At 38.7% G+C, this 15677-nt stretch overlaps 1 protein-coding gene across 1 annotated transcript in view; it reads left to right on the top strand.

The window, feature by feature from the left end:
• The window catches only part of DCC (DCC netrin 1 receptor), a 782001-nt gene that overhangs the window by 516871 nt on the left and 249453 nt on the right, over positions 1–15677 (top strand). The window lies entirely within an intron of this gene.

A 15677-nucleotide genomic window follows, 5' to 3' on the forward strand; every position in this document is an offset into this window, starting at 1 on the left:
GACTTATTTCAGAACATGCAAAGCTGAGACCTAACCCAAAGTTCCTGATCCCTTTCCTGTGCTCTTTCTTTTTCTTCTTTTTAAAATAGTTTTATTGAGATATGATTCATACAAGATAAAATTTACCCTTTCAAAGTGCTCAATTCAGTGGTTTTTAGTATGCTTGCAGAGTTATGTAACCATCACCACAGTCTGATTTTGGAAGATTTTTATCATGTACCCATTAGCAATCAGTCACCATCCTCTCTACCCCCAGCCCCAGGCGACCACAAATCTACTTTCTGTCTGTGGATTTGCCTAATCTGAACATTTCATTTAAGTAGAATCAAACAATTTTTTTGTCTGTTGTGATTGACTTATTTTACTTACTAAAATGTTTTCAGGGTTCATCCATTTATAGCATGTGTCAGTTCTTCATTCCTTTTGGCTTCTGAATAATATTCTATTATATGGATATACCACATTTTATTTATTCATTCTTCAGATGATGGACATCTGGGTTGTTTTCACTTTGGGACTATAATGAATAATGCTACTATGAATATCCATACATGATTTTTTGTGTGAACATATGTTTTGTTTCTCCTGGGTACATACCCAAGAGTCATAAGGGTCATGTTGTAATTCTGTACTTAACCTTCTGAGGAACTGGCAGAGTGTTTTCCAAAGCTGCTGCACCATTTAAACTCCACCAGTAATGTAAGAGAGTTCCAATTTTTCTACGTCCTTGCCAACACTTATTATCTGTCTTTTTGATTACACCCGTCCCAGTGGATGTGAAGTAGCACCTGTCTCACTGTGGCTTTGATTTGCATTTCAAAATCAAACAATGAGTACCTTTTGTGCCCTTTCTTTTAAAACTAGCTTTTCCCTTACTTGACTGATTGTGTATTTTCTTTTTAATATCCTGAAATGAGTATATCCCCGAGGAGAGCCACATGTGTGTCTTGGACTCCTTTGGAAAGGAATATTATAAAACAACTTCCTTTATTTACCTTTATTGCTATACTGATCAGTAAGAGAGTATAACTGATTACTTTGGCTAGAGTAAAAACCTTAACCAGGATTAAAAAAAAAAAAATGTCCAAAACTCACCACCCAAACTGCAAAGCACCCAAACTCATCTGTATTATTGTCAAATATGACTACATAGTTTCCTCATACACTGGGTTTAGACTAGATAAATTTCCTGGTCATTTTTTCTTATTTTACATCTGACACTTGCCTGAAATTTGTCATTTACTTTATTCAGAGCTATGAGTGAGTGTTGGGCTCTTGTATTTTCAAATGCTTATTTCCAAGTACACCTGCAATATTGTTAATGAGGAATGGGTGACACTTCATGTTTTGAATTTGTCACATTGAGTGGACATAACTCAGACACATTTAGTTCCGTGAATAGCAAATTTCCGAAGTAAAATACTTAATAAAATCCCACCCTGGCACAGATTGGTTACACCTGAAGAAGATTCATTTATATTATAACTGCAGATATAGTTATTTTGCAGGCACATAAAAAGGAAACACTTCAAAGCATTCAAAGGTTCCCCTGTGAGAGCACCATATCGCAGACTTATTACTTTAGGGGTAGCCGAGAGCTTTCATTGTATCTATAATATTTGATTTCCACTTGAACACAGGCAGCAAAAATGAGTTTATAGCAGGTCTCTGAGGTAAATTTAGTCAGAAACAAGATTAGTATTAAGTGTGGCCTCTGGCTTTCTTTCAAAGGATCTTTTTCTCAGTGGTAGGGGGGTCATTTCTTCTGTACCCTGAAGCTTGATTTTTTACAGATTTATAAAAAAAAAAAAATTAGCAATTCAAATTAGAATTAATAAGATTTACATATATGTATGTAAATGGAACCTGTGGTAAATAGGTTGAGTTTAAAGTAGTCTCACATAGATTTGGGGAGGAAGGAAAACGTGTCCTTCCAAATGAATACAATTTAAAATCAAAAGAATTATTACTTTATGAGGCACATTGGATTAAAATGAAGAAATAGCTTTTTCTTTCACCCGGGAAAATGTTAAGATATAAAATGCCGCCTTTCATATCCAATAAGCTCTTCTCAAGAATGTGTCTAATCAGGATTTCTCAGCCTTCAATTTGCTCATTTGCAATGCCATTCTCATCCTTCCTTTCTTCTTCCCTTTGTTATTTGGCTTAAAAAAAAAAAAAAGACAAGATCCGTATCTCTGTCCAACTGCTGAACTCTCACAAGTTTAAAACGGCATTGTTTTTATAGGGGAGTCGTGACTCTGTCACATTGATTTCAGGAAGCCTTGTTTCCATTCTGTTTCCTCTATCGTTAAGATGACAGCTTGAACGGATGTCTGGCCACAGAATCTGCCACTGTGTGTCAGCCGGAGAACAGAGGACTGGGCTTGGTCCGAGGAGAGGAGCTGTAGGGCATGAGGATGGAGGAGTGGAGGGAGAAGTAACACTACAAAGACCACCTTGGGAGAGAGGGCAATTGTTCTTTATAGACTGTAGTCTCCAGGTCATTTACACTAGAAATGTGCTTTCAGAGGAAAGAATATTTGTCCACTAGTGAACAGTGGGTTTCAGCAGGAAAGGCTTCACAGGAGCAAGTTGTACTCACGTATAGAATTCACACCAAAAATATCGAATTTTTATTACGGTAATGGAGGTCTGTGTATGTATACATATGTGTGCATGTGTATATATGCGCACTTGTGAACAGGCATGTGGGGTTAATGTGTTAACTTGTTTGATGAGATCATGAGTGTGTTTTTCATGTGTTCGTTTCAAATGACAAAATAGGATTTTAATGAAAATGTAAGTTTATAATTTCTCTACTGCCCTTTCACAGTACACATACATTCATCATTCCTGCATTTGCCAAATCAAAAGAGGTTTCGTACTGATGTCCGGCATTTACCGGCAGTGTTCTGTTTTACATCAAAACCTAGTCATCATCTTTAGGCACAAAGTTCCATCCAAGGTGGTGGATGAAATAGTGCTGCCCCCTCCCCCCATTACCAACCCACGTCCTAGGAGAAAAAGCAGGGGAGAAAATGATTCTCCAGCACGCAGGAAATAGGAGAAGAGAAGGACATAGCATGGTAACAACAGTAGCAGTGGTAATACCAGTGGTCATAATATTAGTAGCTAATATTTTTGGAATACCTGCTTTGTGTCAGGAACAATGCTGAGTGGTATATGCATATTATATTTTTGGTTCTCATAATAGCTCCACCTGGTGGGTACTATTATTAACCCCGCTTTACAGGTGAGGAAGTCAAGGCAAAGAAATGTTAAGAAACAGTCCCAAAGTGCCCATCTGGATTCTGCCAATCTAGAAATCATACACGGATAACCTGACTCTAGCGCACATCTTTACTATGAGATGAGTGTTTTCTAGAGAGGGACATCCTTGAGTTTGGCCTGGAGAATGGTTGGCCTTAGGGTAGATTGAGGCTTATAATGTTGAAGGGGAAGGAAGCTTCTAGAAGAGAAGAATAGTATTGTTTCCCCCCACCCCAGCTTTATTGAGGTATAATTGACATATAACAAGAATAACGTTCTTTAAAGGAGGGGATAGGGATAAGTGTGTTCCGTTCATGAGATAATGGAGAATCCAGCTGATCAAGCAGGCTATTCGTGCTGGGTAGGGACACGTAGCAGTGCAATTTGGAGTAGATGACCTCATTGCAGCCAGGCAGAAGGGCAAGAGAGATGGGAACAAAATCCCTCTACTTCTTATTTTCCTCCTGTTTCTTAAGACAGACACAAAATGTCTATCGTTTACCCACTTGCCTCAAAAGAGTACTGAACATAAATAAACTCTTGGCTCTAAGGATGCATTTGTTTAAACGTAGTGGGGGATTTGAGAAATCTTTTTAAGCTATTGCGAGTTGCTTTGAAAATGTTGGTCTGAATATTTCAACTATAATAAAGGCTGCCCAGTTGGATATTTCTGTGATTTTTTTTTTTTTTTTTTTGCGGTACGCGGGCCTCTCACTGTTGTGGCCTCTCCGGTTGCGGAGCACAGGCTCTGGACACGCAGGCTCAGCGGCCATGGCTCACGGGCCCAGCCGCTCCGCGGCATGTGGGATCTTCCCGGACTGGAGCACGAACCCGTGTCCCCTGCATCGGCAGGCGGACTCTCAACCACTGCGCCACCAGGGAAGCCCTCTTTTTGCTTTTTTATTTGGGGAGCAGGCCAAGTGCTGATGATTTTTATATAAGAAAAGCAGGAGATTCACAATCACCTTAAAATCCTAATTATATGTGATTTGTTATATGGTCTCAATCCTTAAATTTAGACAGACTGTATAATTAAAATGCTGTTTTGAAGGCTTGTTTAAAGAGATAAATGTCAACCTGCTTCCTGGCATTCATATACTGGGAAACTACCCTAACACATTCAGAACAGAGCATTTTGAGATAAAAGACTACGTCTTACAATTTTACCTTATACCTCATGGGGCAGAAAATTAACTTCAAAGTACCATATGGCACATTGGTACCAATTGTTAGTCTTTAAAGAATTATGTTTTATTACCCTAACCCCTGCAGATTTGAACTCCAGAGATTTATCCAGAGAAGCTCTGCCTCTTATTATGAGCATGTTTCTAAGGTTTTACTCTTACCGTATACATTGAAAATTAAAACTCTTCAGGACTTCTTTTCCAATATAAGCGAGTAACACCTACAAGTGCTTACTATATACCAGGCACTATTACAAGTACATTAAATTTGATTAACTTATTTAAATCTCACAGTTCCCTGTGAGTTGGGTACTCTTACCCATTTTTCTTATGGGAGAGCTGAGGTAAAAAAATTTAACTAGTACAGTGGAGTGTAGCTATGATGTATCAGAGCTCAGTGTTGAATCCAGGCAATTTGGCCTTGGGGATTTTGCTGCTCACCACTCTGTTATCCTCTAAGGATCAGATTAAACCTGCATGTCAGCCATATATAATACCAAAGTAATTTGTTTAGTACTTATCAGTACTTGCTTTTCTGTAGTCTAGAATGGCACTGTTGAATGCAGATTTCCTAAGCAGCCTACTGCCATAGACACAGGTGATTTTAATTCTATCACTACTTAAGGAGTGAAGGGAGCAATGTGTAATAGTTATCTATCAGTGCATAACAAATTATCCCAAAACTTAGTGGCTTAAAGCAGCAAGCATGTATTATTTCCCAGTTTCTGTGAGTCAGGAATCTAGGCGCAGCTCAGCTGAATGTCTCTAACGCAAGGTCTCTCACAAGGCTGTCATCAAGTATGACTCGAGCTGTGGTCTCATCTCCAAGCCTGACTACAGAGGATCTGCTTCAAACCTCATATAAATGGCAATTGGCAGTGCCCAGGTACTGCTGGTGTTGGCCGGAGACATCAGTTCCTTGCCCCATGGACCTCTCCATAGAGCAGGTCACAGCATGGCAGCTGACTTCCCATAGAGCAAGCCAGCGAGAGAAGGCAACTCAAGACAGAAGCCAGAGTATTTTTATAAGCATCACTTTGACTATATTCCATTTGTTGGGAGCAAGTCAGTAGGTCCAGCCCAGACCCTCTGGGAGGGGCTTACACAGGGCATAAATAGCAAGAAGTAGGAGTCATCCACCTCCATTTTTTAGGTTGCCTGCCAAAGTGTCTCCCCTTGTCTGCCTAAGTTAAGTTAGAATCGCTGTGGAATAATAAAAGATCAGTGACTCTTTTGTCTTCTTGCCTGTCTTTATAGTTAATGGACATGGCAACTTATTTTTATTTATAACTTCTTTTTGGGAAAAGACCATTTGTGTACCCTCCATTAACTTCACACCAGTCTTGCCCTGTTTGCTGTGTTGTGATAAAATGTTTTAATTATATCTTCCCTGCTTCAGACAGACTGGTCCTTCATTACAGGAATAGCAGACTTAGTATTTTGGCAGAATTGACTGGTTAATTTGTATAAACAAGTAGTTAATTCAGGTAAGCAACCAATTTGACCAACCTGAATCCATTTAGTACATGCCTGTTTAGCTGAGTTAATCAGATACTGTGTTCATTTAGCTTTAGGTCAAAAAAGTCCAGGAAGTAGAGTGGGTTTTCCCTAGCCTATTTTTCAGATCCACAATAAGGGAAAATATAGGATTCATTAATGAAATTTTTCAAGACTACAGCAAATCATAAACTGTATTCTTCCATGTAAAATTATGTTTGATGAATGATTATTCCCATCAGAGAGTGATACCAGGTTTGAGTTTTGAAACACATCCTTTCTGAAGGAAATATCCATTGTAATTCTTTGCCAAAACGTCCTTTCAAAGATATATGCTTTTTTTCCTCCTAGTTATCATTACAAAACGATCCTGACACGTAGGATACATTGGTAACGGATCAGCCTAGGTCACATTTGTTCATATATCAGATCATTTTTATTTCCTCATAGGATTAATTTAGTTGTGCGGTCATTTATTCCATTCAGCAGTTGTTTATAGGGTGTTTGCTCTGGGCCAAACACAATTCTAAACACTGCAGTGTAACTCTAGCCTTTGCATAATTTTCAAAATATCTTTGTCAGTGTAAGAGTAGTTAGTGCCTCGTGCTGGATTGAGGTAGCAATATTTACTTCTTAATATTTTCATTAGAAAACAAGATTCAAATAATTATGCCATCTTTTGATTGTTTCAGCAAAGCTGTTCTCTTAAAGAGTATTTAAATGTCACCAAAAATGTATATATGGTTTTCTAGGAATGATGATTCATATGGAGATAAATAAAAGGCTTAACGCAGATATAGAAATATAAATTAACCTGGAGAGGAAAGAACACAATTATTGATTGGATCCAAACCTTGATTATGAGTCAGTAGCAAATAGTGAAAGAGGGATAATGATGCATTACTAAATGGCAATAATTTAGCTTGATTATTCCTGCATTTTCAAGAGCAGCCACATGCAGACAAGTGGTACTGACATGTGAATTAAATATAGAGATGCTGCGATTATATTTAAGGTATCGTAATCGCACTTAGTCCCATAGAGCTGAAAGCGTGAGCTCTTATGAATAGTAATTCACCTTACGATTTTTTTTTTTTTTTTTTTGTAATAAGAAATTACACAAGAGCCTCTGAATTCTTATTAGGTTGGTGAGAATTGTCCTTTTTGTGCTCTTACCATCGGTGGTTGATGCAGTTTCCTAAACCAGGGTACTCGATATCTGACCTGATTCACCATATATTAATAGTGATTAAATGACTGCATTGAATGATTTCAGTCAAATGAGACATGATGGGTAGGATTAGCAAATTATGACCTGGTTAGGTTTGAAAGAGCAAATGTCATTAAAACGCTTTAAAAAAAAACCCTCAAATTATTCAATGAATAGTTGTGTCAAGAAAAATCATGTGGTACTGATTTCCACTTTAAAAAATTAAATTTCATACGTGTTGCCTGAGAGCTATCTATTTGCAAATAAATTCTGGGTTTGTTTTACTGGGTTTCCTTGCCATTGAAAATATTGTTCTACACATTACATCTTTTTTTCCACATAATTTATCTCTTCGTATCGTATCTCCGCTATTTTTTTTTTTTTTTTAACCTCAGTTACTTCAATAAGAAAGTTCTTTTCAACTCAGCAATACTTTAGGGGCTCACTCCTCTTGTCCTAGTGAGTTACTGCAGTTGAGTCCACACATCCCACATGTGGCCCTGGCACCTCTGTGAGGCACCAGCACATATGCTCCACAGCCATAGGGAAGGAGATCCTTGCCACTGATAATACTGTGCAGGACGGAGAAATCAATAGGGCCCCAGGCAACCCTGAGGAAAAGAGTTAATTAAGGGATGTGGAAAAGAGAGGCACCGTTGACAAGCTGTAAGATAAATTTAAAAGGAATTTTTCCAAATGTATTTAAAATGGAAAAGGAGGTGGAGGATGGGGCAAAACAGGAGAAAACTGTGCTCTAACTTTGCAAAGACACCATCATGTATTTCCTTAAATTTTAAATAAATCATAGCTATATAAATTTATATTAGTTAATTAAAAATCCCCACATAATTCAGTGAGCATGATGAGAGGGCCATTTAGCCCCCTCCTTTTTTTAAATAAATTTATTTTATTTATTTTTGGCTGCGTTGGGTCTTCGTTGCTGCGCATAGGCTTTCTCTAGTTGCGGCGAGCGGGGGCTTCTCTTCGTTGTGGTGTGCGGGCTTCTCATTGCAGTGGCTTCTCTTGTTGTGGAGCACGGGCTCTAGGCACGCTGGCTTCAGTAGTTGTGGCACACGGGCTCAGTAGTTGTGGCTCGCGGGCTCTAGAACGCAGGCTCGGTAATTGTGGCACATGGCATGCTCCACTGAATGTGGGGTCTTCCCGGACCAGGGATCGAACCCACGTCCCCTGCATTGGCAGGCGGATTCTTAACCACTGCGCCACCAGGGAAGTCCCATCACTTCTATGAAAGAATAATAACATGTTACATCAATCATGGGTGTGTAGAGGCTAAATTAAAGGCATCTCAATGTTCTGAATCATCCAGAATCCCATAATCAAACTACAGTTCTACCTCCTCAAGTTCACTTTTCAACCTGTTTGGAGCAAACTTGCTGGAGTAGGCAATGCTGTTTTTGTAAAGGTTGTCAATGGCATAGATTGCCATATGCTGTCATTACATGTGACTTTTTTTTTCAAAATGCAAGTTTATTGAATAACGCTGAGAAGAGCAGTAAAAAGACCAAATATGAGTCCACGTAAATTAAAAAAAAAAAAATTCACCTGTTTACAAAGTTGAGTAATTTTCACGTTTCACATGTACAGGAAAAAGTTGGGAGTAGTGTTTGGATGTCTTGAAATGCTGAAAGCAATGAACAGACACACAGACACATTAAGGGTTAGCTGTAGGTCAGTTCACAAATGTGTGCAGTTCCCCACATGGTCACACATTCTAGTTCTGATTCCTCCTTTCAGGCACAAGCAAATGGTCGCATTCTTTGTAATGGTTCACAGTGACCATCAATGTTGTTGAACCACAGTTGCAAGTTTAAATATCCCTTCAAGTGAGTGTATGGGGCACTGAGGATGTCACACAGTTTACATCTCTGTTTTGAATCATGTGTCATGATCCCATTGGGACTGGGGATTACATTTGGTACCAGCAGAAACTGTAGCCTTCAAAAGGTGCTGCTGATGTTGACATACCTGGAATCTCTGACTGCAGGAGACTGAAACACTGAGCTGGATCTGTAGTAGAGGAAAATATATCCCATGGAATGCTGTCTTCAACACTGAGTGCATATCAGTGAGCTGTCAGTGTAGACTAGATTTTATTTTTATTTTTTGCGTTCCAGACCAGACCCATTAAAGATCTTGGGTGGGAAACCCAAAGTGTACTTAAGTATTTGACCTTCTTTGTCACAGATTCTCTTTAGTGGTGGAGAGGGACAGGTGGAAAGAATCTCAGAGGCTTTTTTTTTTTTTTCATTTTTATTTTATATTGGAGTATAGTTAATTTACAATGTTGTGTTAATTTCAGGTGTACAACAAAGTGATCTAGTTATACATATACATATATCTATTCTTTTTCAGATTCTTTTCCCATATAAGTTATTACAGAATACTGAGTAGAGTTCCCTGTGCTATACAGTAGGTCCTTATTGATTATCTAGTTTATATATAGTAGTGTGTGTATGTTAATCCCAACCTCCTAATTTATCCCTCCCCCCACCTTTCCCATTTGGTAACCTAAGTGTTTTTCTAAGTCTGTGAGTCTGTTTCTGTTTTGTAAATAAGTTCATTTGTATCATTTTTTAGATATCACATATAAGTGATATCATACGATATTTGTCATTCTCTGACTTACTTCACTTAGTATGATAATCTCTAGGTCCATCCATGTTGCTGCAAATGGCATTATTTCATTCTTTTTTATGGCTGAGCAATTCTCAGGCCATTTTTGGGAGCATTTATGACTCTTCTTTTTTCTGATACTTTCTGTTTGGTCTTGGACTCTTGTTGCTAGCAGTGATAGCGTCACTTCTTTCTGGTTTTGCTCTGTTTCTCCCTTTCTGTTTGCCCCTCATCTGCCTCCTATATTTCCTTCAGCATCTGACATGTCAGTAATCAAATATGCCTTCTTTAGTCCTGAGGATCTTTGCACTTGCTGCTCCTCCAGCACGGGACAGCTTTCCTCCAGGTCTTCAGACTTGCACCTGCATCTCATTCAGGTCTCAGAAAACATGAATATCGCTTCCTCAGAAAGACATAAGCCAACCTCCAAGCTAAAACAGCATCCCCCCTCTCCCACCATTGCTCTCAATCTTTTTACCCTAATCTTTCTTCTTCACAGAACATATATATAATTTAAATTGTCTTTTGTATCTATACGTTTGTTTCCTCATAGCAGAATGTAAGTTCCTTGAGGCAAGGATGCTGTCTTTGGTAACCTCTATGGTGCACAGATGTCAGAATTGAACCAACTGAATAAATTCATGCCTATCTGTCTCCAGAGACTATGGTTTTAACGACAGTATTATTTGCTTCAATATAGTTATGTATATAGCCCGAATTCTGTAGGAGCACAGGAGGAGGAGTACTTACCTCTAAGTGGAAATTTAGGGGAAGAAGAAGATTAAGGGAAACTTTAAGGAGGATGTAACATTTGAACCAATATTAAAGAAGGAAAAGGTGTGGTGGAGAAGTATAAGAAATACTTTCCTGGTAGGGGGGAATTGTTCACTAAAACCATACAAGAATAAGGAACAACAAATAAATATGTGTAGCAGGTGTATAAGGGCATCTGATGAGTGGAGAAGGGAGAGATATGATTGGATAGTAGTTTAAGTAAAGTTTATAAAGAGCCTTGGATGCCAGGCTAAGAAGATGTGTTTTCTTTATGGGCAAAGATGTCAGTACAAGTTGTAAAGGAGATTAGACAGATCTTCTCGTAATGTTAGTTTGGATTTTCAAAATCATATTATTTTCAGTGAAATAAGGAAGGTTTAGTTTGAAACGCTCAGTTGAACTCTTACCCATTACAGATGGCTATGCTTCCTGATTTTTTTTTTTTTTGCGGTACGCGGGCCTCTCACTGTTGTGGCCTCTCCCGTTGCGGAGCACAGGCTCCGGACGCGCAGGCTCAGCGGCCATGGCTTACGGGCCCAGCCGCTCCGTGGCATGTGGGGTCCCCCCGGACCGGGGCACGAACCTATGTCCCCTGCATCGGCAGGCGGACTCCCAACCACTGCGCCACCAGGGAAGCCCTATGCTTCCTGATTTTATTCAGGAACTGGAAGCCTAAAATGAATTGTCATTTGCTTTTAGAACAAACTCTCTAAGCCTTTGTTGGTCAAAGTGTGGTCCCTTGGCAGCAGCATGAACGTCGGCAACGCCTTGTTAGATCTTGTTAGAAAGATAGTCTCAAACTTCAGATTCGTCCACCTGAATCCAAATCTGCATTTACCAAGATTCTCCTGGTGATTGTTTTGCATGTCACAGTGTGCAAAGCATTGAGTCCCAGGCAATTGCATCTTGGGTACGGTATATTCTAAAAGGCAGAAGAGAACTCTTTCTGCCACAAGGCTGCAACTCCCAAATCTTGTTCTCTAGCTGGAAAACCCAACTGCACTAAAAATTTCAAATTGCTAATCAAAGCAAATAAAGATAATTAGTGTTTGATGCCTTTAGTGCATTCTCAAGACAGTGAGGGATGCATAGAAAGTACAAGAAAGATCTCAACTTTGCAGAACTGTGAAATTAGTTGAGACTGTGATTGCCTTCTCATTGTAGGAGATAAAACATACATTCCAAAAACTCATAGAGAACAATTATTTAGTCAATGGTGGGAGTCTGAACTTAAGTCTATCACTGCTATGCAAGTCATAAGAAAGTAAAGATTATTGTACAGTAGAGCAGAGAAATGTTCATGGTTTTTTTTTCCCTCTCAGTCATCGCTACAATTACTACAAAATTATACTGACCTTTGGAAGATTCACTCAACTGTATGATCTCCCCTGGCCCTAAATTCTACAGTGTGACTAAACATGTCACAGAGAAAAAGTGTTCTCTTTAATTGGTTTTCAATTGGTAGTCCTTCCATTCAGCCCTTTTGCGGGCTTCCTTTAAGTTCATTGTATTGCAGTGTAGCACAGAAAAGCTGGAGCAAAAAGCTTTTGCCAAAGACTTCCCCATTTTAGTCAAGTAAAAAACTGCTATTTTGAAAAATTGGTCATGACAGTGCAGTGAACAGCAACGCACTAAAAAATCAAGCGGCACTAGTGAAGGGCTCTTCTGTTTAATTTCCTGTCGGTTTTGCTTTTCAGGTAGGTCTGGTGTCTCTAGAGAAAGTGTGATGGTAGATACAAATCACTAGTAATGTGTATGGCCAGATTTTATTGACTTTAATTTTTTAAAATCAAACTATAATAGTTTTTCTCTCTTTCTATTATATCAGCAGGGCAAATAAAGACCCTCTTCATGAGTTAAGGCAAGTTTTCTTAAGAATCGGTTATTTTAAGCCACTGGTAAAGCATAACTTTCAAAAAATTAAAAATATGAGTCCCATATAAATATAAAATGAACTTATCAAACATTTTATTCATCTCATTAATTAATGACAGAACTAGGAAGATGGCAAGGCTGGTATTTATGGGCACTTTAATAAAGGAATGTTAGAATAAAATTGCTAGGAGAGTTATGAAATTGGTTAATGTCCACTGGGGTAATAAACTATAAATTTTGACATTTTCTTCCCTTCTGGACAGAAATTATATGTATTTCTACTGGACAGAAAATCTACAAGTTAACCTATAACTTCACTAAGCCAGGGTCCTTTGATCAATAGTAAATAGTAAGTTTAATGACGTGTGTTCCCCTGGATAATGATCTTTGTATTGACCTGTTAAATGCCCATGAAAAATGTCACCTGTCTTTTTTTTTCTTATTTCCAAGTTTTAAATATTTTCTAATATCACAGTCTGTCTTTAGATCATAAATGAATTCCAGTTTACCTTCCATTCCCCTTATTTTGTTTTGATTGGAGTCAATAAATAATAATTCAGTTCTTCTGAATTCCCTGGAAAGTAAGAACAATACCAAATTACTCTAAATGTCCTCCCTCCCTCAGTGACCTTTCTACGCTAGGACATGCCTAATGGCCATGTGATCCCATAAAGTTATGGACCAGCTGGAGTTTATTGATGTGGCTCAAATGAGAGATGATTAGAGCTAAACCAGGGTGATGATCATGCAAATGGAAAGGAAGGATAAGTCTGAGATATACCCAAAAAATAAAACCAATAGGACTTCATGCCTGCTTGGGTATAAAGAAGTTTGGGAGAGGAAAGAGCCAGAAATGATGGTGGGATTACACTAGGAATAAATACGATCTTTGACATCTGTGTTTAATGCACTATGAAACCTTGAGGTTGAGATGTTGATAAAGCAGTTAGAAATTTTATTCTGGGACTTGGGTCAGTATTGGAATCACCTATTGATGGTGATAGTTGAAGGCAAGGAAGCTGATTTAAAAACAGTCACCTACAGAGGATGTGGAATGATAGAAATAAAGGACCTAAGATCAAACCTAACATAACCAGTACTAGGTGCTAGAAAAAGAGGAGGCAATGAAGAAAAGGGCAGTCAGATAATAAATTAGAATGTGGCCATCTAAATGCACGCAAACTACTTTGAAAATATAAACAAAGAAATAGAGTACCTTCAGCACACATCTAGAAATTAATTTTAACTTCCCAGATATTAATATGTCATGCTTCTTTCTAAATTACTACAAACAATACATTTTTTAAGGTACTTTTATCATCTCTTGTAGGTCTATGAGATCACCGTTAGAGTAGAAATGAGGTAGACAGATCCATGCTTTTCCTTTAAAACAAGAGCCAGTCGAGACTTATCTGTCGGAGGGATTTAGGAAACAAAATCAAAAAATGGAATTTGAGGGATACAGGTGGCCAAAGAGTCAAACACCAGTCTTTTTGGAGATTTGGGCTGACTCTGTATTGGATGCACTTAGAGTAGATTTGGTTAAACTGTGTATGTTCTTCGAATTGGCTATTGGGAGACGTGGAAACTCTGGATGGATCATTATTTTACCAGGTACATTTCATTACAGACAACAGCCCAAGCCACTGAAAGACTCACCGTGCACCTTAAATGTCTGCAGTAAACATGAGCCAGGGATAGAATTGTAAGCCCACTTTGCCATTGGACCACTGGATTCAGCCCAGCCTGCATCTTCTACAGAGTGGGACTCCCAGCCGGTCACCTCCCTCAGCAGTCTCATAGAGTCTCATTTACTTTGTCTCCGGGTTGAATGAGGATGATCCTGTGTTGCTTATTATTCTGTTCACTCACCACATTCGCTTGCCAAATGCAATCACAACCTGAGTTTTCATCCAGCACCGTCAATTTTACTACTGCTTCAACATTCTAATAGTTGACAGCAGATGTAATTTTGACAAAGTTAGAAAATCCTGTAGAATGGGTTTGCCTCATTCCATTTCTGACAGAGATGTTGAAGAATTGTTCCCCTGCCCCGCGCTCTCCTCTCGTTGCCACCTTTGTAATACACTTGAGCAGCAAATTGGTGAGCTCGTCTCCCAGTGAAATCTTCCATTTTTCAGTGGACTCTGCCCAAGTGCTTCTTTGATCATTTGGAGAAATAAAGCCCTTACTCTACAGGAAACCTCAGCTCCACAGGGCTCAGCTCAGAGAACTGGCGTATTTATGGCCAGTGGGGCTCTGGGCTGCTCGACACATTTGTAAAGCCTCCAACTATGGTGATGGTCCATGTGACAGCAATTTTCTGCTGCTGAAAATTTCCCACACAAGCATCCAGAGAGAAAGAGAATGGCGTGTTCCAGGATCTTGCCTGTAATATTTCTGCTTTTTTGAGAAATAATAATGACTATGGGTTTTGTTTCACAGTTAGATATTCTGTACTTGCATAAATAATTGGAATTGCAACAGGTATTTTGTTTTTCTTTTCCTTTGAAAGAAGAACAGAGACAAGTATGGCTTTCTCTTAAGTATTAATGGATATTTTTTAGTAAATAACAACAATCTAAAAATATTCACGGTCATATGACTAGACAAATAGTGTATATATGACACCATCTGGATACAAGTACAGGCATGCAGATATTTGGCATTATGTGTAATAAAACATCTGAATAGTTAACCTCATGGCTTTTTCATTCACATACTTGGGAATTATATGGGACTAGGATGTGGGAGCATGTGTTGATCTCATTTTCAAGAAAAGACTAGATTCTCCTTTACATGGAGAGAAAAATGTTCTTTCAGATTGGACCTAATATTTACTTTGCGGAGTAATATTGCCATAGCAAGGTGTTCTACCTGATTCTTAGATGGGTGCAATGTGAATTTAATGCACCATACCATCTACATCTATTCTGTGCAATAACGAGCCTTATTATAAAGGGTTATGTTGACACCTTTAGTTGACCCACGAGTAATATTTACTGTTTCTGCATTAATGTGGTAGAGCTAAAGCAGCTTCTTTTTCTTGCGCTTCCTTTTCTCCTTCTGCCCCCTCTCCTCTTCTGCTGGTAGTTTTCAAAAGTCCTTCTAAAGTAAAGGAAAAAATTCCCCAGTGACGTGACTCTATCATTTCTCCTTAACATAATTAATATCAATCCCTTTCTGTTGAGAACTCACTTTTTAACTCGGCATTTAGCCTGGCCCAGCCA

Source organism: Neophocaena asiaeorientalis, unplaced genomic scaffold, assembly GCF_003031525.2.
Source record: "Neophocaena asiaeorientalis asiaeorientalis breed wild unplaced genomic scaffold, Neophocaena_asiaeorientalis_V1.1 scaffold133, whole genome shotgun sequence".
NCBI lineage: Eukaryota > Metazoa > Chordata > Mammalia > Artiodactyla > Phocoenidae > Neophocaena > Neophocaena asiaeorientalis.